The sequence below is a fragment of the Talpa europaea genome, assembly GCF_964194135.1.
Source record: "Talpa europaea genome assembly, chromosome: X".
In the NCBI taxonomy this organism is placed as follows: Eukaryota; Metazoa; Chordata; class Mammalia; order Eulipotyphla; family Talpidae; genus Talpa; species Talpa europaea.
In genome coordinates this window covers 76,379,037-76,406,562 of record NC_140081.1, presented here as the reverse complement: position 1 = coordinate 76,406,562, position 27,526 = coordinate 76,379,037, and the positions used below count along the sequence as shown (strand labels likewise).

Here is a 27,526-nt window from a genome sequence, read left to right as displayed (position 1 = left end):
AAGTAGCAAATACTCAACACAATTAGCTTCTAAAATTTGGGAGTAGATATCTACATATAGGTGGACTTATCTCTTTTTTAATTTTATACTATTTCTTCATTAGTAATGTATTGTTGAAGTAAACATTATCTACTAAAAACTTTACCTTCATGAATGTTTGGCTTATGTGATATCATGATGCGGTTGACTCTATGACAGCTAGCCAAACATGTCTACATTCTAATACTCAGAACCTGTAAATAAATGGGCTTATATCACAAAAGGTGCTTGTAGATGTGATTGACTTTCTTCATGTAGGGAGGTTATTTTGGATTATCTCCATGGAGGTTATTTTAGATTATCCCGATGGTCTTGATGTAATAATATGTCTTTATAAAAAGGAGGAGGATCAAAGTATAGTACAAGGTATGACAGCAGAAGTCAGAGACTGGATTGATGTGAGGGGTAGACCAGGAGCCAAGGAACACCTTTTAGAAGATGCAAAAAACAAGGAGATGGTTTCACCCTATGGACCCTTGAAGACTCAAAGACTAGGTTGGAAAAGGAAGCATCCCTGTCCACAACTTGGTCTTACCCTGTACATTTCACTTAAGATATCTGACCTATAGAACTACAACATAGTAAATGTATGTTATTTTAAATCATTATGTTTGTACTACTTTGTTAGAACAACAATAAAAACTAATACATATGGCTATACTGATGCCATGTGTTTTCCCATCTATGTGCAAAAATCCATGTGGATTCCTAGATAGACAAATCTAAAATTTTATTCTTTAAATTTAGAGACAGGATATATCAAAGGGTGCCTCAAAGACATATGAAGGTTTGCACACTTCAAGGTCACATTTAATATTGGAAATGGCAATTGATAATAAGCTTTATAGTTGAAGAGACAACAGGAAGAGATGAAGACAATAGAAGAGAGAGTACATGCTCTCTTAAAGGTCATTACTCAATTCCAGGGGGCCTCCCTGGTGGCATAGAGGTTAAGTCTCAGTGTTATTACACTATCACTGCTATGGCCTCAGTTCAATTCCTGCCAGGGAGCTAGCCCACATATGGTACAGTAGACCTCTCCTGTCTCACCCACTGCTCCACATAGCAGTGCATTTCGGTAGATCTCCTTGTTCTGCTCCCCACTCTGTATCTGGTGACTCTTCTCACCCCCCCCCAATCTCCGGCTTATACTCCAGTTCTTCTATAAATAAATAAATAAATAAATAAATAAATAAATCTTAAAAATAAAAATAAAGGTCATTATTCAGTTCCAGACAAATGCTGTTTTTCAGGAATGCTGGTCCAATATACCAGGTCTTACAATTTCTTGTTCAAAATAAGTCATTTATGTGGATTGTAATGTGAAATTTCCTGATTTTAAACTGATGTAAACCAATGTTACCTCAATAAAAACACAAAATGTGAGGCTGAAAAAAAATTTGTATAACTGAATTAAAATAAAAATATTGTATAAGCCACCGCAGTGTAGACCAAGTAAAGTGCATCTGACATGAGCTGTTTCATTGCTTACGCTATGGCCAGCCTATAATCTCCACATTGGGCCTTGGAATTTCTGTGTGAGAAAAATATCACACTATTTAACAAAGGTCTGGTTTGGGGTCTTTCTTGACCCCTTTAAAATCAACTCACTTGTCATCAGGGAAATGCAAATCAAAACTACCATGAGATACCATCTTACACCAGTGAGAATGGCACATATTAAAAAAACTAGCAACAACAAATGTTGGCGAGGGTGTGGAGAAAAAGGAACTCTTCTGCACTGTTGGTGGGAGTGCAAACTGGTCCAACCACTGTGGAAAGCTGTATGGAGATTTCTGGACCTACTAAACATAGAGCTTCCATATGATCCAGCAATTCCACTCCTAGGTATTTACCCAAAGGACACAGAAACATCAATTCCAAAGAACACCTGCACCCCTATGTTTATAGCAGCACTGTTTACAATAGCTAAGCTTTGGAAACAACCCAAATGCCCAAAAATAGATGATTGGATCAAGAAGATGTGGTACATATATACCATGGAATATTACTCAGCATTCAAAAAAGATAAACACATGCAATTTGCAGCAACATGGATGGCGCTGGAAGGGATCATGCTCAGCGAAATAAGCCAAAAAGAAAAAGAAAAATACCGGATGGTCTCACTCATAGCAGGAATCTAGAAAACTTAAATAAGGGACCAGGAAAATGAATAACTATAAGAAAGTGAAAATCAAAATCAACAAAAAACTATGAACCAGAGACACTTTTAGGGGGGCGGGGGTGGGAAGGGAGGGATTGGGGTCAGAATGGGGGGGCTGCAATTGTATGGGGAATATAACAATAAAATTTATTTAAAAAAATAATTAAAAAAAATAATAAAATCAACTTTTTTTCACTAGATTAAGAATGTAGATGGTACATTCCAACAGTCCATTATCAATGTAATCTAACCAGTCCCACAGTTTTACTGTCATTGAAAATAAATTATAAAATCCTCAGTTAATCTTTACAACCACATTCTTTTTGTTGCATAGAGCATGCCATAGAAGACCACACATTCTCCACAATGAAAGTGCCTTAGACATTTTAGAAAGACCATATAGTATTCTGATTTCTCATAATTTCCCACAGAAGAAATACTGTGTAACTTCAGAACACAAGGAACTAAAGAGTATGCCGCCTGAAGAGAGGGGGAGGGGAGAGCGAAGAGCTAATTTGTGATGGTACCACAGCAGGTGTTCTCCCTCAAGGACAACGATGACACTGTTCATACATTCAGAGACAGGCTCATGTGCTCCTTGGCAAGATTCCTTTTTGTAAACAAGTCAAGTGCCTACATCTGCGACAAACAAATCCATGCTTTAAAGAGTGCTTCACAGCCTAAGGGCCCTAGTAACAAAGCCAGGATAAAAGTTTGTAAAGTTGGTAACACTCATTTTGTGCCAGGCAGGCTAAAAGCTCAGGTGTGGTCAGATATCAGGAAAGATGGAAATGAATCAGAGGCTTTAAAAGAAATCTTGGCAGCTACTGAGTTTCATAAACAGAAACTGAGAAATACCTTTGATGGTTGAATATTAATCATTGCATGGTTGCTCTCTGGCAGGGTCAGAAAGTGTAAACTGCCAGCCTAGGGAATTGCAGCACGTGCACTGGCCATCTGCTAACTGTGTCTGAGAGTGTGAGATGCTCCATATCTTCCTTTCTTCTTCAAGGAAAATCACCTCAGTACCTATAGCTAAAGCATAAAGGGTATACATTTAAAATAAAATGTACAAGTTTCCCCCGAATATTGGTAGGACCTGATTTACTTGCGGTATCTTACTTTTTGTCACAAATAACTTGACCAGAGTAGTAAATGCTTTGAGTTCACTTGAAACTTCTTGCCATGCTACTGTTGGAAAGAGACAAAACCTGGAGGTAAATGTTTGCATCATGAAATGCTTTGTTTGTGACTATTACTGCTGGGCCAAAGCTATGATTGTATTTAGAATAGCCTCAAAATATTATAGAAGAGTTCAACCAAAGTTACGTGATGAAGACACCGATTAGGGGATTGATTCAGTCATTTGCCAAACTGTATGAATCCTGTGCTAGATGAAAGAGGAGGAATAAAAATAAAAGATATTGTTCTGAATGTAGACTCTTAGAGCCTAAGAAAAACACTTGCAACAGATATAATCACCATTTATTATTTCTAATGCTATAGCATTTATTATTATGTACATAATCACATTGAATCACTGAAGTGATCCTATAAGACAAATATCATGTCTCATTCACAAATACTGAATTTGATACAGTGAATTGATGATTTACCTAAGATCATACATTAAGTGAATGGTAGAACTCAATTTAAACCTACATTTATGTGACCGTATATACATGGTTTTAATAATATAACTTAACTACTTTGGCTATTCTTTTTTTCTTTTTTATTTTAAACTTTAAACTTTTTTTATTTTAATATTTATCATTTTTTAGACAATATTTGCTTCCCCCCACCCCCTCAGATTGAGTCCCCATAGAATTTCCTTCCCCAAGGCACCCGTGCACCATCACCACAGTCCCCTGTGCACCTCCCTCCCTACCTATCACCCCTCTCCCTCCTCCTCCCCTGCAGGATGTCTCTGGTTTATAATTGTCTGTTGTTGCTTTGTTGTGTTTTGTACTGTTATTATTTTTTCACACTGGTGTCTTATTTGGTTCCTCTATATTCCTGTTATTAAATGAAACCATCCAATATTTTTCTTTTTCCTTCTGGCTTATTTCACTGAGCATAATTCCTTCTTGCTCCATCCATGTTGCTGTGAATGGCATGAGTTTATCTTTTTGGATTGCTGACTGGATCAAGAAGATGTGGTATGTATATGCTTTGGTTATTCTTAAATAAGAAATAGAATACATACGTATAAATAGATGTAGTACAAGGTATACTTATAAATGGATGTAATACAAGGGGCTATGAAAATGATGTAGAAAAGGTATTAGGGAAATTCACAAAAAGTTGAGATCACTTGTGGATGGATGTATAGATGAAGCAAAGCCATTTGGTAATTCAAGTAGACTTTAGAAAATGAAAGGCTTTAATTAGGGAAGATGTTAACAAGTGGATATCAAAATCTACATTGGCACAAAAATATGGAGAAAAGATGTTTAAATACAGAGGTAGGGAATAAGAAATTGATACATTTGGCTGGGTTGTTGATTTCTTGAAGAGGAAGAGTAGAGAGATAATCTGAAAGAAAGGATGATGTCAAATAGAGGCCCAGAATACTTTTCCTAAAAAATGGAATATTGACTCTTGCTGAAAATACTCAACTGAATTTAACTTTTTTTCCTAACTGATTTACTTTTCTTTGCCTGCTGTGCTGTTGACCAGTTTCTGTTTTTGCTTTTGGTGCCTATGCATTGGGTGTCATGTCAAGAAAATTATTTTCATGCCCAATTCCAGAATGTTCTCTATGTTTTCTTCTAGGAGTTTTACACTACCAGGACTTATGTTTAAGCCTTTAGTACATTTTGAGTTGATATTTGTATGTGGTGTGATATAGGGGCCCAATTTCTTTTTTTTCCATATGGACCTCCAGTTTTCAAACATTTGTTGAAGAAACCATCCTTCCTTCATTGTGTGTTTTTGGCACCCTTCTCAAAGATCAGGATTTATTTCTTTGTTCTCTGGTCTATACATACAACTATTATTATACAAGTACTTGTTTGAATTTCTGTTATTTAATTTAAAGCTTTAATTTTTAACTTTATGATCATAGGCTTTATTTTCTTTGCTCAATTTGTTTTTCTGAGTTTTGCTGTATCACATTGCTTAGTTCTGAGTTCTGCTGTATTTCCTTGGTTTGTCGTTATGAATTCTCTTGTATCACTTTGAGTTGCCTTCCTGAATTTTCTTCTTTCTCTTTGAATTTCTTTATTATAGCAGTTCTGAATTCTTCATCTGATGGGGAGATATCATCTTCTGTCTTTTTATGTTTGGGCTCTGGAGAGTTATTCTCCCCTTGTTATATCTTACTCTCTTGAGGTCTCATATTTCCATATCTTATTTATAGGTCATTTTTAATATATTTCTTTTGGCTAAAGCTGTTATGATTATTTAATATTAGTGTGGACATATGTTTCTTGGAAAAATATTTAGCAGAGAAATTGCTGCATCATAAGGTAGTTATATATTTAGTCATAGCATTCACACTATTTTACTCTCCCATTCCTAAACAGATTAGGAATATATGACAAATTTAGGAGCTCCACATCCTCTTCAACACTGGATGTTCTTAGCCTTTATTTTCTTTTATTTTTTATAACATTTTATTTTTAAAGATTTTATTTATTTATTTATACAAGCACTGGGTACAGTCAGAAGCACAGGAGGGTGAGAGAATTCACCAGAGTCAGAGCAGGTTACAGAACAGGCAGAGTGACGAAATACACTGCTGAGGGGAGCAGCAGGCGGCAGGAGAGGTCTGAGCGCCATGTGGGACCCTCCTCCGGTGGCCAGGGAGCAGCCGGGGATTGAACCAGCGCTGCAGAGGCTGCAGGCAGCTTTGCAACCCAGCACTCAACCGCTGCACCACTGGGGAGGCCCTAGTCTTTAGAACTTTATCCTTTCAGTGTATGTAGTGATATCATATGTGGATGTAACTTGAATTTTCCTAATGATTAATGATATTTGTACACATTTTCATGTATTTATTAACCATTACTATTTCTACTTTTATGAAGTGTTTGTCCAAGTCTTTTGCCTGTTTTTTTTTTTAATGGGCTTGTTTTTATTGCTAATTTTTAGGATTTCATTATATAATCAGAATATGAGTCCACTATGTGTGTGTTTGACAGTGGACTCGTATTCTATATAATTTGTATAATTTATATATGTGTATTTGACAGTGGACTCATATTCTGACATATAATTATATATTTATATACATTATATACAATGCATATAATGTTATATGCATTATGAGTATATATATATTATTTATATAATTTATATGTGTGTTTGTTATATTTGTTATATTATTTTTGTTATATTATAACATATTATATATTTGTTATAACAAATATATTTGCTATATAATACATATTTTATAACAAATATATAATATACATATGTAAATAGAGAGAGAAGAGGGGGAAGAATGTGTATTTTCAAAATTCTATCAATCATTCAATCACCTATCGACACTCTGTATGGTACTAATATGCAAAAAGCCTCACACACATAGTTTCCAGGACAGAATGCTTTCAAAATTTGAAAGCATTCATCCCAGACCTTGGAAGATTCAGGGAACATGTAAGAACAATTTGGGTAGTGCTGAAAGGGGATAGAGATTCATCTACTCTTCCTAGAAAGTCAACATTACCAATACATTGACCTTTGAAGTAAGGAAGACTTAAAGAAGTTGGAAGAATAACGGAAAATGTAATATAGTCAATTCCAGCATATTCCAAACCAGGGCTGCTTCACTGAAGGGTGTATAATATACTGACTCTGTAGATAGCATATAATTAATGCTGACATTTAGCTGATATCAGGAATTCTAAATTTCTGGGAGTTTTTAGAGAAATAGCCCATATATATACATATATATAAATTGGAAGTGATATTTATTAAAATTGTAATATTTACACACTGAGAAAATTGTACTTTTGTGTACCCATGGCTAAACATAACACCAGAGAGGTGTGCATACATCCCTTCATTTCTTGGTGATCCATTGAAGAGAGAAAGGCTAGAAATGGTAAATGGGTCATTTTAAAAAATTACCCATACTTCTTGTGTTTTTTGCATTACTGGGGTTCTTTGACAAAGGAAAAAAATAACAATAAGAATTTCATATATGTAGAGTGTCACCAGATAGGGAGGAATTTGTTTGAATTTTCTGTTATTTCTTTTGAAAGAATACAAATCACTGACTTTTAAACTTATAATTTCTCTTCTGAATCAGGGTACCTTTGATGAGGTTACAGAGTAACATGCTGTGCATTTTGTTCTTTAATTGCTTCCTATTTTTTCCAAGGGCCTGCTTAAGCAGAAACATTGCAGCAAACTTAGCATTAAAAAGCCACTCATCTGAGGAAGCACACACTGTTCTTGCATGTGCTGACAGTCAGCACAGATGTAGCCAAAATTCCCACCAAGCTTTAAACAAACACAAGGAGAAATGACATTGGTGTTCACATTCAATATCCTGAAGAATCTTTCTTTTCATCCTTGTATTTGAATGTTAATTTCTCCAGCTCTCAAATAGTATGTGTTCTGAAAATATGTAGTGAATATTCTCTCGCAGAAACAAAATTAAATTTTTACCTTTATAAAGAAAATTATATTGATTGATTAAATGACTTTGTATGGTATAAAGAGCTGTAAGCTCATTTGGGAATATAAGGCAGGATAATACCAGTGGGAACAGGGTAGTCCTCTCAAGTAAAGCGGTTATCTGCAATCAAGAACTGGCAATATATTCATGGACTGAAGAAAGGGATTCATGTACCCATGGGTATCAAAATGTGTGAAAATACACACAAAGACATAATGGAAAAGTACACAGAGAAATTAGGCAGTTTAGCAGGGGAAATTGTGGGAGGCTTCATGGAAGATTTTATGAGATGGACGATGTGAAAACTGCTAAGGTGCTCCTTCCTGGAGCCTCCTCCATGAGAGTGACACATGTAGTATTTGGCATACTTCTGAGCAGAGACAACTTTTCCCCCTTATATCTTCTGTTTGTCAGTCATGTAAGAGATGTTAGAAAGACTATGCCTTTGCCTCCTGCTTCTTTATGCTCTTTTAAGAAACACCTTGCTTTTTCCCCTACATTTCCCTCTCAGCTGTTTCTGGGTGTGTCAGGGGAGGAAGTGGCAGTGAGGTGAGGCAAAATTCAACCAGTGCTGCATGTTAATGAGCTCACAGATGGAGTATACCTATGCATTTCTTTCTTTGTTCTCACTCCTGGGATAATCCTCCTGAGTAACACTTCTGAAAATGGGGATTTGATGAATCTCAGAGAAGGCCTAGTGTATTGAGCCAATGGCGCTGTAGTTGTGCCCCAAAGCAAGGTGTGGGGTATGGGACCGGGCCCATTATGCACGTTTACTAGCTGACATCTGTTCGGCTGTCATTTCCTGATTGTTTCATTTTAATTCATTGACATTATTGCTCATCTCAATACAGCGACCCATTACAAACTAGGTAAATTCTCTGATGAAATGTATGGAGAAGGATTTAGATAAAAAAAAATTTAGGACTAGGAAACAATTCTCATTATCTGTCAACTGCCTTATAAAATAAAAACAAGCTGACATATGTCCAACAAAATAGAAGTCTAAAGAACAGAAAGGTCTCTTCAGCTGGCAATGAAGTAATGGAACAAGTAGAGAGAGAGGTTAAAATGCACCCCAGTTAAAACATAGGAAATCAACTGCTTTTTACACCAAGAGAAACAGAGGAATCTACTTTTTTCCATGAACAATCCTAACTATGTAAATTGAAGCTATAGGTGGAGATTTTCACAAAGAATTTCTATATGTAGTAAACAAAGAACCCAGGGATCGAAGACTTTTAGACAACTTAAGTTATAGATAGTGTATCTAGTCAACTCCACATACTCCACACAGAAAAACCCTATGTGATTGTCCAGGGAGCTTACTGGTGCTTCTGCTGGTGCTGGCTGGAGGGAGGGCTTCTGCTGGTGGTCAAGTGTAATGATATTAAGGAAACAGTCAAAAATGACAGTGTCTGTTAGAGATGAATTCTGTTATTTTAAATAAATTCCACAATTGACATATCTTAGCAGTGACCCATTACCACAAATTTCTTTTTTATAATTTATCATTTCAGGGGTAAGAGGGCTTGTTCATTTTCCTGTTGAAAATAAGATAGCAGAATTGTGTAAGACTCAACTGTGATGCAAGCAGGTTGATTACCAAAAGCCTGACACTTTTGTGACACTTGCTCATATTCTTTACTCATAAGGAATATAAATAAATGACATTTTGGGAGGGATATATACAATGATATGTAAATGTTTCAAAAGAATATTAGGACACATTGTTAGAATTAAAAGAAACTAAGGAGTAGGTTAGCAATCCATTTATATCTGTCAGGCAGGGTGAACTTGCAGCTATTCAGATTTTGCATATGATATGTTCATGAATTTAACAACTGACAAAGTGACAAATGTAAAATATCATTTTAATAATTTTGGGTTTAGGGCCTCCCCGGTGGCCCAGCGGTTGAGCGCTGGGTTGCGAAGCTGCCCACAGCCTCTGCAGCGCCGGTTCGATCCCTGGCCGCTGGCGAGGGTCCCACATGGTGCGCAGACCTCTCCTGACGCCCGCTGCTCCCCTCAGCAGTGCACTTCCTCTGTCTGCCTGTTCTGCTCTCCACTCTGGCTCTGGTGAATTCTCTCACCCTCCCACGTTTCTGACTGTACCCCAGTGCTTGTATAAATAAATGAATAACTCTTTAAAAAAATAATTTTGGGTTTAACTTTGATACAAAAAGTAAAAATTTGCAAATTTCATAGAAAACGACACTAATAAAATACATTGCCTCAATATAAAATCTAACCAATTGGTCAAACTTGTAATTGCGCAAGTTAAACATACATCTGTGAAAGGTTGTGAACAATAGATTAACTTAAAATGCTATATTAGTTTTTGCTATTTTTAAAGTATAATTATTTTCTAAATATACCTAAAATTGGTAGTCCTATGTATATTAAATGCCCTTTAACTGGTGACTATGCCTAAATTTAAGCAAACACAGGGCTAGATGAATCTCTTATTCAGTCAAACTGAATTGATTCTGTCTTTTTTTTCTAGACCTATTTCAATAATTTTCTTTTATTGATGTATCATTGGTTTACAACACTATATGATTCAGAGGTATAGGGTTACACCACTTCATATCAATAAGTTGTAATTAATATTTTTCCTGATTTCTCCATGTTTTTCATGTTAAAATCCTGCTTCTCTTGAATCATTTATTTGGATCTTTCTCCATTTTTTCTAAGCTAGGGCACCTTGAATCACATAATGTCAATTTTCTATTCTAGTCTCAAACTTTCTCTAATTCATATTCATATACTTACTGTGCATATGGGCACATACCATTGTTGGAATGCAGTATCTATCATAAAACTACACACCAAGGAATTCCATGATGTAACTGCAGCTTTCATGTATTCTCTACCCCTTTACCTTCGCTAACTTGGGTTCAACATAGTGTGTGCTCAAGTAATCGTATTTAATGTCTTAACACAAATACTTGAGCAACCTCTCACAAATTGGTGACACTGGGTGGAAACATGACAAATTCAATCTTCCTGTGGGCCAGTTAACTTCATTCAGAGAAAACCTATACCTCTGCTTTATGTTATGATCCTAAGTTAGATCAGCTATCTCACTAACACCTAAATTTTATTTCTCTCTTATCTTCTTAAAGACACAAGTTTATACACCTGTAAGAATAGCATCATTTTAGATGAAATGGGTTTTTGTTTTCTATTATCATTTACTTTTCCTCATTCTACTCTGTATTTTCTCACTTCCTATGACACCTAGCTCTTTTCACTGTAATCTCCAGGACAGCTATTAAGCATATCCTGTAGTTTTTCATCTTTTATTGAATACTCCACACACCTTAAAGTAAGTAGAAGAAAGATCTTCCCGCTCCTCAAATACCTAAGGTCTATTCCAATGGATGCTTTTCTATCCTCATTTCAATCTTTAACATTGCATATTGCTCACTACTCCTTCTTAATATTATTGTTCTCTTGGCTTCTATGATGACCTTCCTTCCTTGTGAGACATAAAGTATCTACTATAAAAGGACATAGCAAGATGGTTCATGATCACAACTATATCTCTATTACTTTATTACTCCTCCTCCACTTTTACTCTGCCCAGTACTACTAAGATGGTGTTTTCTCATGAAAATACTATTGACTAATTGACAAAGTATTCACATCACACTTTAACCATTGCTTTTTCCCATAAGTCTTGCCTTGTCTTTTGTTTTGCTTCTTATTCTTTACTCTCTTCCCTCAGTCATCTTATTTTACTCCTAAGAATTCTATTATTACCTATACGCTGATGACGCTAAGAGTTTTATCTCCATTCCAGCCCACTTCCCAGTACTAGATTTTTACAGCCTATAATATATAATTTCTTTCAGTATGCCCTATATGTAACTCAAGCTCAACATGTTTAAAATTAAATTCATATCACTTCTTCTATTCCCCAGCAAGGTTAAATCTGATCCTTCTATATTTATTATCATGATGAATATACCACCACCTACTCGGGAATTCACATAATAATCTGTTCATCCTACACTTCTTTCTTTTACCACCTACAGCCAGTTGATCACTAACTTGAGTAGGTTCAACAACATAAAAGCTTTATTTATTGGCCCGACACATTCCACACCTACAGTCCCCGATTTTATTCCTTCCCCCTTGATTATTACAATAGCCTTTCTTTAAGTTATATGGCTATAGGAGCTTCCATTTCAAATCTCTATTTGTCACTGCCTCCAGAAACAGTGATCTTTTTAGCACATGTATCCCATTATCTATGAGAAAATGTTCAAAGTTTGTGTCACGATAAAGAATGTCTTTCATGACATGTTACCCTCATATCCCACTCACCATACATTTCCTATGTGCTATGTCTGCACACTCATGATCATAATTTCACACTGTAGAGTTGTATACTCAAACAGTTGGTTTGGAATTAAGCATTCCAGTTGCTCTTGGGTAGAACTAGAGTGGTTGGTAGAAGCTCATCATATTGTCTAACTCCTCAAATCCTGGAAAATCCTATTACCACGGAGGAGTCATTTGACTGTTTCTCACTACATAGCAGCAATACTAAGAATGATGGTAACATGTAAAATATTTATTAAATTCAACACTGATGGAAGTTTTTTTGCAAGTGACTTGAAAGCAGGTTTATGTAGGCCACTTAGTTTCATGAGACCACTAGCATATAACTGAGCAAGAAAACATTTTAGACTCTTCATCTAGAATAAGAAAAAGCTAGATTAAAACCTTGCTTCGGTCACTTGATTTCTTTGGAGTTTCGGTTTTCATATCGGTAAAATAAAGATGACAGTAACTAGCATGTGAGTTGTTTGGAGAATTCAATGAGATAACAAAGTGTCATGTGTCATACCTGGAACTCAAAAGATGCATTTATAGTTGTTACACACTAGTAATATTCATGAATTGGAGATGTTATAATTTTGGAAGGCAGGATAGATATATAACGCATTTTCAACAAAAGAAGAAAATATGTCTTTAATAATAAATATTTGTGGGGGGCGGAGCAACATGGCGGCGAGGAGACGCTGCGAGTAAGATCTCCCATTAAAAAAAGTTAATAGGGAGGAAAAGCGGCAGGTCCCAGTGAGAACTGGGACACGGAAGATAAACGGACGACTCCAGCAAACTGCCCGAAGAAGAAAGTTGCCATAAAAGAGGACGAGAAGGGAGGGAAGCACAGAACCCTGCTCCCCTCCCCCGCCCACAGAGGCGGCACTCTCCAACCGGCAGAGACGAGGGAAACAACAAACCAAAACGCCCAACAAGAAAAACGGATGCAGCAAGCGGGACTGTGAGTGGAAAGGAACTATTTCAGCCACCACACCCCGTGAACGGGAGCTGAGGCGAACCCTGCAGGATCCGCCGCGGAGGTGAGCTCCAGGCGCCATTAAAGAGAGCCCCGCCCCCCAGGAGGAGACCAGCACCAGCACACAGCCCCGGCCACCCGGTAAGCTTGCGCGAAAGCGGCGCTCGGATTGCAGCTGCCCAGGGCCCTGCGCCTGCGACCTAGGCTTGCGGGGAGACGGCGGAGGCCCTCCCTGAGTGAGCAGGAACAAGGTGCCCAGGCAGGGGAGCGGGATTCAAAAGGCGCCATTCCCGCGCCACTGATCTGGGCTACAGCCCGCGTCCTGGAACTGAGGGCTTTGGAACTGAGACCCGGGGCACGAAATTAGGGGTGTGGGTTCCCCACGACGGTGGGGCACAAGGCAGACACAGCACCCCAAAGCCGTTGAGGTGTACCCTACCATCCCCGCTCTGCTCCCTGTCCCACGGGGTGGAAAATCAGCTCCCCAAGGGCTCTAGGAGAGATCTCTGGTGCCACCTAGCGACTTGACCCCAGCACAGGCTACTGAAGGAGCTAGTGGCCAGCTGGGGAGTTAGCCCACACCGGGCCCCTTCTGAACAAGTAGTCTGAGCCCACAGGGAGAGCGAGCACCCACAGCCGGGGCAGACCAGGGGCGCAGAATAGTGTGCCTGAGACCAGAAGCGCAGGGAGTGTGTCCCACATCACCATTTTAGAACAGGGACATTTCTTCAGTAAAGACTACCTGCAGAAGGCTTCCTCAGGAGCCAGAGGTGAGCGGGGGAAGTTCGCCCACGCCAGACCCCCTCTGGCCTGCAGTCCAAGCCCAGAGGGGAGCAGGAACCCACCGCCGGGGCAGACCAGGCGCACAGGGGAGTGTGTCCCCACATCGGCATTTTAGAACAGGGACCTTTCTCCAGTAAAGGCTGCTTGAAACTGACAGATGACTCCTGGAAGAACCAGAGGGGAACAGAGAAGCCCACCCAAGATGCCGGCAAGTCCCAACAACACAGTGTCCCAACGCATACGGCAAATTAGAAAACAGACAGTAGGGAGGAGAAGAACCACACGCAACCTAGCAACTCTCCAGAGAAAAAGCACACCACAAAAAGAAAGCCAGCCCCCAGATTGCAACGACAATAACTTGGAAGAATTTCTGAGCCTTCCAGAAAGAGAATTTAAAATTGCCGTGATTAAAAAACTGGCAGAAGTCATAAAGGAAAACAATGATAAGGGAAAAATAATCAACGATCAGAAGAATGCAATTGAGTCCCTAGAGAGGGAAAACAATGGTCAGAAGAAAGAAATTGAGTCCCTAAAGAGGGAAGTAAAAGAAATGCAGGAGATCAAAGAATTAATGGAAGAACTAAAGAATTCTGGGAAAAGCAATGAAAGCAGAATAGATGAAATGGAAGAACGAATAAGTAATCTTGAAGACACAGAAATAAAAAGAACCAAAACAGAGAAGGAAAGAGAAGTACGAAGGAAAAAGAACGAAGAAAGACTTCGGGAACTATCTGACTCCATGAGGAAAGGAAATATAAGAGTTATAGGAATACCAGAAGGAGAGGAGAGAGATGTAGGAACAGAGAAAATATTCAAAGAGATAATTGAAGAGAACTTCCCAAATGTGAAGAAGGAGCTGAAAATTGATATACAAGAAGCAAGAAGAACACCAAACTTCCACGACGAAAGGAAAAATACAGCAAGACACATAATAGTAAAGCTCCCAAGAATCCAGGACAAGGAAAAAATAATGAAGCTGGCAAGAGGGAAGAAACAGATAACATTCAAAGGAAAGCCAATCAGGCTGACATCAGACTTCTCCGAAGAAACACTACGGGCAAGGAGAGAGTGGAGGGATATAGTCAACAGACTCCAAGAAAACAGATGCCAACCAAGAATACTCTATCCCGCAAAGCTCTCCTTCCTCTTTGAAGAAAGAATATGGACCTTCCCAGACAAACAGAAACTCCGGAATTTCATTGCAACTAAACCCCCACTCCAAAAAATACTACAAGGAGTCCTAAAGCCAGAACCTCAGAGCGACGAATAACAATGAAAGAAGGCCAAAAAAAAAGTTATTAAAAGAATAAATAAATAAAATCAAAGGAAAGACAAACACAATGGCAAATACAGATGTTAACATATCAATATTAACTCTAAATGTAAATGGACTAAACTCTTCAATAAAAAGACACAGAGTTGGAGCCTGGATTAAGAAACAAAACCCAACCTTTTGCTGTCTCCAGGAAACACATTTAGCTACAAAAGATAAAAATAGGCTCAAAGTTAAAGGATGGAAAACAATCCTACAAGCAAATGGACCAAAAAAGAAAGCAGGAACAGCTATACTTATATCAGATAAAACAGATTTCAAACTCAAAAAGATAAAAAGAGACCCCAATGGTCACTACATTATGATCAAGGGGACAATACTTCAAGAAGAAATAACACTCATTAACATATACTCACCAAACGAAGGAGCACCAAAATATATCAGACAACTGTTGTCCTCTCTGAAAACAGACATCAGAGAAAACACATACGTAGTGGGAGACTTCAACACACCACTATCAACAATGGATAGATCAACAAGACAAAAAATAAGTAAAGAAACCAAAGCTCTAAATAAGGACCTAGAGCAATTGGGCTTAACAGACATCTATAGAACACTAAACCCCAAAAAAACGGAGTACACATTTTTCTCAAGCGCACACGGATCATTCTCCAGGATCGATCACATACTGGGGCACAAGACAAACATCAACAGATACACCAAGATTGAAATCATATCAACCATCTTTTCTGACCATGAAGGCATCAAACTAGAAATAAACCATAAAAAGAAGGCAAGGAACTTTCCTACCTCATGGAGATTAAAAACCACACTACTGGAAGACCACTGGACTAATGAGGAGATCAAAGAAGAAATTAAAAAATTCTTTGAATTGAACGACAAGAAGGACACCAATATCCTAAATGTATGGGATGCAGCAAAAGCAGTAATAAGAGGAAAATATATAGCAATAGAAGCTCACATCAAGAAACAAGAAAGAACTCAAAGAAACAACCTAATCTCAAAGCTCAAAGATCTAGAAAAAGAACAACAAAAAAACCCCAAAACCAGTAGAAGAAAAGAAATAATAAAAACCAAAGCAGAAATAAATGAAATTGAAACTAAAAAAACAATCCAAAAGATCAATGAAACCAAGAGCTGGTTCTTTGAAAAAATCAATAAAATAGACAAACCCCTAGCCAGGCTCACAAAGGAAAAAAGGGAGAAAGCACAAATAAACAGGATCATCAATGAAAGAGGAGAAATCACAACGGACACAGCAGAAATCAAAAGAATAATCAGTAACTACTATGAACAGTTATATGGAAACAAGTTTAACAATCTAGAGGAGATGGACAAATTCCTACAACTCTACAATCACCCAAAGCTAGATAAAGAAGAAATAGAACACCTAAACAGACCAATTACAATTAGCGAAATTGAAATGGTAATCAAAAACCTCCCCAAAAACAAAAGCCCAGGACCTGATGGATTTACAAATGAATTCTACCAAACATTCAGAGACAAATTAGTGCCTATCCTTCACAAACTCTTCCAAAAAATTGAGAAGGAAGGGACAATACCAAACACGTTCTATGAAGCCAACATTACACTAATACCAAAACCGAACAAGAACAACACAAAAAAGGAAAACTACAGGCCAATCTCCCTAATGAACACTGATGCAAAAATCCTCAATAAAATTTTAGCTATCAGAATCCAACAATGTATCCATAAGATAATTCACCACGACCAAGTTGGATTCATTCCAGGGGCACAAGGATGGTTTAACATCCGAAAATCAATCAACGTTATCCAACACATCAACAAAAAGAAATATAAAAACCATATGATAATATCAATAGATGCTGAGAAAGCTTTCGACAAAGTGCAACACCCATTCATGATAAAAGCCCTTGAAGTTCTTGGGATACAAGGAACATACCTCAACATCATAAAGGCCATCTATGACAAGCCAACAGCCAGTATCATTCTCAATGGTGAAAAGCTGAAAGCAATTCCATTAAGATCTGGAACAAGACAAGGATGTCCACTCTCACCATTGCTTTTCAATATAATACTGGAAGTCCTAGCCAGGGCAATAAGACAAGAGAAAGACATCCAAGGAATCCAAATAGGAAAAGAAGAAGTCAAACTATCACTATTTGCAGACGATATGATATTATACATAGAGAACCTCAAAAACTCCACAGAAAAGCTAATTCAACTCATCAATCAGTTCAGTAAAGTGGCAGGATACAAAATCAACACGCAAAAGTCAGTAGCCTTCCTATACACAAACAATAAATCTGAAGAAGAAGAAATCAAAAAGAGCATCCCTTTTGTTATTGAAACAAAAAAAATCAAATATTTGGGAATAAATCTAACAAAAGAGGTAAAGGACCTATACAAAGAAAACTATAAAACACTGTTAAAAGAAATAGAAGAAGACACAAAGAAATGGAGAGACATCCCCTGCTCATGGATTGGAAGAATAAACATTATTAAAATGGCCATCCTTCCAAAAGCAATATACAGATTCAATGCTATTCCAATCAAAATTTCAATGTCATTCTTCAAAGAAATAGAACAATTATTGATGAAATTCATATGGAATCACAAAAAACCCCGAATAGCCAAAGCTCTCCTGAAAAAAAAGAAGGGAATGGAGGCATCAGACTCCCAGGCTTCAAACTATACTACAAAGCCATAATCATCAAAACTGCATGGTATTGGAACAAGAACAGACATACAGACCAATGGAATCGAATAGAAAATCCAGAAATAAACCCACAGATTTATGGTCAACTAATCTTTGACAAAGGAGCAAAGACTATGCATTGGAGCAAAGAAAGTTTGTTCAATAAATGGTGCTGGGAAAACTGGGTCGCTACATGCAAAAGAATGAAGCTTGACCACCACCTCACACCATACACAAAAATCAACTCAAAATGGATTAAAGAACTAGACATAAGACCTGAAACCATAAAATATATAGAAGGAAATATAGGCGAAACACTACGTGATTTGCACATCAAAGACATCTTTACAGACACATCACCCAAAGCAGTGATAGTGAAGGCAAAGATAAACAGCTGGGACTATATCAAATTAACGAGCTTTTGCACAGCAAAAGAGACAATAACAAAAACAAAGAGAAACCCCACCAACTGGGAGAACATTTTTGCACCCAACACTAATGATAAAGGACTGATCACAAAAATCTGCAAAGAGCTGATGAGACTCAACAACAACAAAGAAAATAATCCAGTCAAAAAATGGGCAGAAGAGCTTAAAAGAAACTTCTCTGAAGAGGAAATGCAAATGGCCAACAGGCATATGAAAAAATGTTCAACATCACTTGTCATCAGGGAAATGCAAATCAAAACTACCATGAGATACCATCTTACACCAGTGAGAATGGCACATATTAAAAAAACTAGCAACAACAAATGTTGGCGAGGGTGTGGAGAAAAAGGAACTCTTCTGCACTGTTGGTGGGAGTGCAAACTGGTCCAACCACTGTGGAAAGCTGTGTGGAGATTTCTGGACCTACTAAACATAGAGCTTCCATATGACCCAGCAATTCCACTCCTAGGTATTTACCCAAAGGACACAGAAACATCAATTCCAAAGAACACCTGCACCCCTATGTTTATAGCAGCACTGTTTACAATAGCTAAGCTTTGGAAACAACCCAAATGCCCAAAAATAGATGACTGGATCAAGAAGATGTGGTACATATATACCATGGAATATTACTCAGCATTCAAAAAAAATAAACACATGCAATTTGCTGCAACATGGATGGCGCTGGAAGGGATCATGCTCAGCGAAATAAGCCAAAAAGAAAAAGAAAAATACCGGATGGTCTCACTCATAGCAGGAATCTAGAAAACTTAAATAATGGACCAGGAAAATGAATAACTATAAGAAAGTGAAAATCAAAATCAACAAAAAACTATGAACCAGAGACACTTTTAGGGGGGCGGGGGCGGGAGGGGAGGGATTGGGGTCAGAATGGGGGGCTGCAATTGTATGGGGAATATAACAATAAAATTTATAAAAAAAAATAATAAATATTTGTGAGCTATCAATCAATGAGCATATACTGATATATGTATGGCTGCAAAGGGTATCTACAAAACAGTAAAACACATGCATGTTCTCTAGTTTTTACAGACTATGTCATAGCAGGGAAAAGAAATACACACGTGAAACAAAACCCCCACTGCATTACTGCATGCATTCATTCTCCTAACTCAGCACTTCCTGTTCTTAAGACTTTGCTGTGCATCCAGCTCCAAGATGGAGCCAATTGAAAGTGAGATATTTTTGTCAATTTCTGGCTGCCTGCCCTAACCAATAAAAAGTAGAGAGACTCTGGGCATATGACATGAATGATTCATTAGACTGATAATAATTTTCTTTGTAATGAATTTCCTTTTGTTGAGCAACATGGGGATGTAAAGTTCACAGGGAAAGAATGAACAGTGAGTTCAGGGAGGAAGACGTGAATTGTGAGAGAGACTTTCTCCTCTCTGGAACTCTTCAAAAATTTTCAAAAAATCCCTAACAGTGGAAATGGTCACTGCAGCTAAATACTCATAAAATATCGCTAATAATCTTGACAGATATGTCTTTACTTCTAAGCATAAAGTCTCCCCAGTTGAGAGAAAAGGGTCAAGCACTTTAGGAAACTAAAATTATGTCAAGGAACAAACTCATGTGGTTGCTATTGCCCTGAGCCTCACAGAACATCCTCAGGAGTTGTATTTGACCATTTGTTCCCCTAAGCAGCCCAGCTGCTCTCTCCAGGATATTGTTCTGTCCTAGGAAACTGCCTGGTGTGTATTCTATTTTAGAAGTACACTAATCATTGCTTCTGAAATGCCATTTTGCCTTTGGAAACATTCATAGGAACTAGCACTCAGAAGGTGAAAAGATTTTTGAAAGCTTGAAAATGTCCCAATAGGAGCTCCAATTCTCAGAAAGACATGAAGGAATACAGGTTGGGTGATAACTGATACAACAGCAACAAGAAGCTACAAATATCATTCAGACCATAAAATTGTGGCAAGAATGTTATCATAAGATGTCCAAGAGTAATTATCATTAGTATAAGATGCAATACATTGCTTCCTACTTTTTTCTAGTGCTTTATAGTATCTTTTTTAATTTAAATATTTTATTTTATATAATTCTTACATCTTTTTTCATCTTTGCACAATGTATGCATCTTCATTTTGGTTATATTCCCCATACCATTGCACCCCCCCCTTATTTTGACACTAGTTTTTCCTTTCCCTGCCCCTCCCTCCCCCCACCCCCTGCAGTGTGTCTCTGGTTTATAGTTGCTTGTTGATTTTGATTTTTAACTTTGTGTTGACAGCAGCCTATATCAATATAGAAAGTGAGGTTCAGAGAGGTTAGATAATGTGCCCATAGTTACCCAATTAATAAGTTTGCCAAGATATGATTTTCACCCATTGCTTGCCCATTACTCACAATCCATATGAGATTTATCCAGAATGGAACCTAATCCTTGAAACAAGTCAAAATGTGATGAACCCTTGAATGAAGTAAGCTGAGTTCTGCATTTATGGTTAGAAAAGAAGATTTTTTTAAGGTTTTTTTATCTGCTATATTTTATCTGCAGACATTTTTTGCTTTGAGGTTTCATGAGAAAATGGTTCAAAGTTACATAATTTTGAGAAGATACTGATAATTGATTTGTGCCTGCTATATGTAAAAGATTCTGCATATGTTACTTTTAGGACAGATCTTCTAGTTATAGATGTATCATTGCCATTTAGGGACTCAGAAAACTGTCCTCTGAGTCCCTATATTCCCAAGAGTCTTAATTCTTACTTCTGTGTTATGGCAATGAGAGGTATTTTGGTGCTGATGCGCTCTTTCTCACCATCTCTTTGTTTGAATTAGACTTGTCATAAATAATTTTTAAGTCAAAATTAAATAGGAAAAAGGACTGTTTCATAAAATCATCTTAAGAAATATTAGAAATATGAAACCTTGCCTTTAGGATAAGCTTTGGGTATGCCACATTTAATTTTTACTAAATGAACCAAATCAATAAATTATTTTAATAAAATACACATCATAGTTTGCCTGGGTTATTGAAATGTGCCTACATAATATGTAGTAACTCAAAGAAAAAGGAGACTTCCTTATCTATGAATATTAATGCCAAAGGATAGATTTCTCTTTCCATCCCTCACTCAGTAATACATTAAACTGTTTTATTGGTTACTTATTGCCATGATAATGCTATATAGCAAACCACTACAACACTCAGGAGCTTTAAAATTATAAACCTCTATTTAGGCCAGGAATCTGAGGGCTGACAATTCAATCTGTACTCAGATAGGTGGGTTTTCTTGTCTTAGATGGGATAAATCATGTCTCATGGTTGGTGGTTGATAGTTGGGCAAGAAGGGTGTTACAGGGTCATATGTCTTTCATTACGCACAATTTTAAATTATGTATGGACTCATGTTGATAGGAAAGCAGCAAGAAAAGAAGCAGAAACAGGCAAACATTTTTTAAAGCATTTGTTTTCATTAAGTTTTCTACTCTCCAAAAGAGTCAAGGCAAGTTACAAGGACAAGCCCAACGTCTGCAAAGAACACTGATATGGTGAAGCTTGATATCATTAATGAAATCCATATCCACATATTATATTCCACTGATGTCATAATTATTCACATCCTTCCTATATATGAAATATTATTACCTCTATCCCTGGATATCTTGATCAATGACTAGATGCTGATGTGGCTCCTCAGATGAGGACCCAAAGATCAATGAACCATAATGACAATTTATTTGCTGCCACAAACCCAGCATTCAGTAATGACAGAGGGATTGTATAATTACAAAAACACTCCCTTTTGGGAGGGGGGAAAAACGCAGACCACATAGATCTGGTATACAGAGAGCAAGTCAGTGATTGTCATTCAACTTGGAATAAATGATGAAAAGGTCCTTCTGACAATCCATTGGACAAGATCAGCTAATACTAGATTTTGATCCATGGTGAGTTGTAGTGTGTCTACTTCTGAACATTGCATTTGAAAAGAGTAGCACTACACTAATGGGTGTTCAGAGCAGAGGGACCAGTATAGTAACAAAAACTAGAGTGACTTATTGTCTCAATTGCCTGGGGATTGAAGGGATTCTGAAGATGCAGAATTTTCAATGCCAAAACCAGAAAAGCAAGTCAAGTTGGTAATCCTAGGGAGAATCTGAATCCATTCTGTAGAAAGAAATGCTGAAGGATTTTAACACATTTATCCTGGAAAAGATTTTGGAGATGACATGAAAAATTCTAATGTTTATTCTTAAAGACAGCTATCATTTTCTTTGTATTTTCCCTAGGAGTCCCATGGAACAACAGATAAAGCTACAGCTAGATAGATTTTACCTCAAGTTAAAAAAAAAAAAAAAAGAAAAACTACAATCATACCAGTTTGAAGATGGAATTGGGATAGATCAAGAAGCAGACTGATGAAAACCCTCAGGTCATGAGAAGCAGTCAACATAAAAGATGTATCAGTGAGGTCATGCATTTTTAATGGAGAAGGGGGGTTTGTGTTATATGGCCCTTAGTGTTTCTTCGCATTCAGTTTTGAATATCCGTGATTCTATTAGGATCATAGGATATTTTGATTTAAGACAACAATATAAGTTTGAAAGTCATATATTCATTATCAAAACAGTAACAGAAGAATTTTGAAATAGCATAGGGCAGGAGAGAAGCCAAAATTAATCTGAGGTTAGTATAACAAGTGATGTAAGCTGTCAAGTCACTTTTGAAGCAGCCTCGGATAAGAGATCAGCCATGGATGAAGAAAGACCATTTTAGAAGAGAATGAGAAACAGTCGCTGAGGATGGTAAAGCAATTCAAGCATTAAATTAATTCTTACATGTTTACCAAAGGGATGACGAAAAGTATGCCTACTCTTTTATGTCTTAAGAAAAGTGTTTAAGTCACTAGGGTGACTGAAATGCCAATTATCCAGACAAGATCATTGCCAAATTTTAACCCTTAGAGTGCCTACATGAAATTCTGCATCAGTCAAGAGAGAAACTATAAACCTTGTCCTTGACCACTTGCATCTAGGTTAAGCACCACTAGGAACTAGCAAGATGGAAGTCATACTCGGCCCAAAGTACTGCTATCTATCTAAGATCCAGCAGTTTTAGTACCCACAGGGCAGAACCATCCTTCACAAGATTGAATGAAAAAGAATTTGTTGAAGTCCAGTTCCTGAGGCATTAATGCATGCCTGAATTTCATTTTTAAAAAAAATCTTGCTTTCTTAACAGTCTACTTGAATTTGCTAAGTTGTAAAACTCCCCCACCCATTTTTTCTTATCTGTCAAGGAAGAGTTTGACTACTAAATATTTGAGTCAGCTCCAAATAAAATTACAAAGACAAACAAAAGCTAAACTTAGTGAATTCGCACTGAATGCACATCTGTATTAATTTTTGTGAGGCTACAAGAAAAAGTACATCCACTGATTTCAATGAGATTAACAGCTCCTGGAGCAAGACAGTGCAAAACTATTCCAATTCAACAAATGTTAGATAAGTGCTTACTAAGGGATTAGGTAGTTTCACAAAGTTGTCTTAAAGTGTGTATAGTCTTTATTTTACAGGTGAAAAATAGGAATTGCTCATATGTATGGGAATCACATTTTTTTTGTTTTGTATTGTTTTGGTCAGTCCCAGTTTACATCTGTTGTCTTAGTGTAAAATTTAACAGCATCCTTTTTTAATTCTCTAAATTTCCCTAGTCTTAATTATGAGATAAAAGTTTATAAGTCTCATCAATTATCACAGTAGTGGATGGCAATCCTCGGATTAAAATAATAGTCTGCTTATGATCCCTTCCAGCGCCATCCATGTTGCTGCAAATTGCATGTGCTTATCTTTTTTTTGAATGCTGAGTAATATTCCATGGTGTATATGGACCACATCTTCTTGATCCAGTCATTTATTTTTGGGCATTTGGGTTGTTTCCAAAGCTTAGCTATTGTAAACAGTGCTGCTATAAACATAGGGGTGCAGGTGCTCTTTGGAATTGATGTTTCTGTGTCCTTTGGGTAAATACCTAGGAGTGGAATTGCTGGATCATATGGAAGCTCTATGTTTAGTAGGTCCAGAAATCTCCACACAGCTCTCCATAGTGGTTGGACCAGTTTGCACTCCCACCAACAATGCAGGAGAGTTCCTTTTTCTCCACATCCTCGCCAACATTTGTTGTTGCTAGTTTTTTTTTTTTTTTAATATGCGCCATTCTCACTGGTGTCAGATGGTATCTCATGGTAGTTTTGATTTGCATTTCCCTGATTACAAGTGATGTTGAACATTTTTTCATATGCCTGTTGGCCATTTGCATTTCCTCTTCAGAGAAGTTTCTTTTTAACTCTTCTGCCCATTTTTTGACAGGATTATTTTCTTTGTTTGTGCTGAGTCTCATCAGCTCTTTGCATATTTTTGGGATCAGTCCTTTATCATTAGTGTTGTGTGCAAAAATGTTCTCCCAGTCAGTGGGGTTTCTCTTTGTTTTTGTTATTGTCTCTTTTGCTGTGCAGAAGCTCTTCAATTTGATGTAGTCCCAGCTGTTGATTTTTGCCTTCATTATCACTGCTTTGGGTGATGTGTCTATAAAGATGTCTTTGGTGTGCATATCACATAGTGTTTCGCTTATATTTCCTTCTATGTATTTTATGGTTTCAGGTCTTATGTCCAGTTCTTTAATCCATTTTGAGTTGATTTTTGTGTATGGTGTGAGGTAGTGGGCAAGCTTCATTCTTTTGCATGTAGCAACCCAGTTTTCCCAGTACCATTTATTGAACAAACTTTCTTTGCTCCAATGCATATTCTTCGCTCCTTTGTCAAAGATTAGTTGACCATAAATCTGTGGGTTTATTTCTGGATTTTCTATTTGATTCCATTGGTCTGTGTGTTTGTTCTTGTTCCAATACCGTGCAGTCTGGGAGAGTGATGCCTCCATTCCCTTCTATTTTTTTCAGGAGAGCATTGGCTATTTGTGGTTTTTGGTGATTCCATATGAATTTCATCAATAATTGTTCTATTTCTTTGAAGAATGACATTGAAGTTTTTATTGGAATAGCATTGAATCTGTATATAGCTTTTGGTCGGATGGCCTTTTTAATAATGTTTATTCTTCCAATCCATGAGCAGGGGATGTCTTTCCATTTCTTTGTGTCTTCTTCTATTTCTTTTAACAGTGTTTTATAGTTTTCTTTGTATAGGTCCTTTACCTCTTTTGTTAGATTTATTCCCAAGTATTTGATTTTTTTGTTTCAATAATAAAAGGGATGGTTTTTTGATTTCTTCTTCTTCAGATTTATTGCTTGTGTATAGGAAGGCTACTGACTTTTGCGTGTTGATTTTGTATCCTGCCACTTTACTGAACTGATTGATGAGTTGAATTATATTTTCTGTGGAGTTTTTGGGGTTCTCTATGTATATTATCATATCATCTGCAAAGAGTGATAGTTTGACTTCTTCTTTTCCTATTTGGATTCCTTGGATGTCTTTCTCTTGTCTTATTGCTCTGGCTAAGACTTCCAGTATTATATTGAAAAGCAGTGGTGAGAGTAGACATCCTTGTCTTCTTCCAGATCTTAATTGGAATGCTTTCAGCTTTTCGCCATTGAGAATCATACTGGCTGTTGGCTTGTCATATATGGCCTTTATGATGTTGAGGTATGTTCCTTGTATCCCAAGAATTTCAAGGGCTTTTATCATGAATGGGTGTTGCACTTTGTCTAAAGCTTTTTCAGCATCGATTGATATTATCATATGTTTTTTATATTTCTTTTTGTTGATATGTTGGAAAACGTTGATTGATTTTCGGATGTTGAACCATCCTTGTGTCCCTGGAATGAATCCTACTTGGTCGTGGTGAATTATCTTATGGATACATTGTTGGATTCTGGTAGCTAAAATTTTATTGAGGATTTTTGCATCAGTGTTCATTAGGGAGATTGGCCTGTAGTTTTCCTTTTTTGTGTTGCCGGACAACTTCTTGTCACTACATAGGCACTCCTGTCACATTGTGGCCTATGTTACTTACATGGCCATCCATATCTGTTCTTTCCTACCAGTATCACAGATACTGCCACATAGTTCAGTTCAGGACTGTAGACTCTTACTGTTTGCATTGTTCATGCATCTAAAACCCTGGCATTCTTTACTTCTGAAAATCACAATCAATCTACATGGGACACCCATTTCAATGACTATTGAAAACAAAATGAACATTAGGAACTATTCCACCTCTTAAAAATGAAAAACTCTAATACCACTCACATACCAAAACTTTTTTTTTTCATTCCATATTTCCTGCCATCACTGCTGCCTAACTCACTTAAGTCTCATAGTTACCGTCCATTTGTTAACCCCCATATTTTTGGGCAGATAACCAAACTACTTCTGGCCTTTCTTTTCTACTCATCCTTGACTCCATGAAAATATCATCTGTTCCTATGATTTTTTAAAGATATTTGAATAACAAGGAAACAGTTACATGCTTGTAACCATAAGCAATTGACATAAAACCTGGGATACAGTGGGTACTCAATACATATGTGTTGAATAAGTGAAAGAATTGTAACACAGGAATTACCTGCTTGCTTTTTGTTAAAGTTTGTCTTCCCATTCTCATAATGAATTATAAGTAGCATATTTGAAAGTGGTAGCTACTATAGCACATTTAATCACGCTGTAGTAATTAGTTAAATCCTCAGGTGAACCAGCTTGCTTTGACCTATTATATGAAAATAAATTAATATCCTAATCTTTGATCAGCTATGTTATGATTACTTTTATGTTTGGATTTTATGGTATTAGTATTAGTAAGTCTATTTATTCCCTCCAACTAACTTAGGAATTTATCTTATTTTTTGGCCAATAGGTATGCAGTAGCTCCTGTCCTTTGGGTTCATGCCCCAACCAGCTACTCGTCCTATAGGATTAATCAATTTAGAGGAACAATTAGCATTACATATGGTATATAAGAGGTGCACCATAATTTACTGAGGGATAAGCATATTGTCCTGCTCATTTATCCACTGTAAAAACAAAAATGTAATTACATATAACGAGCCATTTGGAAACATTTTTTAAATTATGCTTTTAAAAAGTATTCACATCAACCAATATTTTCAAAACAAAAACACTATGTAATAAAATACCTTACTTATAAAAACTAGATTAAATGACTCTGTAATATAAGTAGAGTTCTGTGAAATTTAATTTTTT

At 37.0% G+C, this 27,526-nt stretch overlaps 1 pseudogene across 1 annotated transcript in view; it reads left to right on the top strand.

Moving 5' to 3' along the window:
* The first annotated feature begins 320 nt into the window (after positions 1-320).
* The window catches only part of LOC311187665 (DNA repair protein RAD51 homolog 3-like), a 141,687-nt pseudogene continuing 114,481 nt past the window's right edge, over positions 321-27,526 (top strand). The window contains exon 1 of the transcript in view: positions 321-534. The product of the transcript in view is annotated as a DNA repair protein RAD51 homolog 3-like (transcript). The remainder of the gene's footprint in view (positions 535-27,526) is intronic.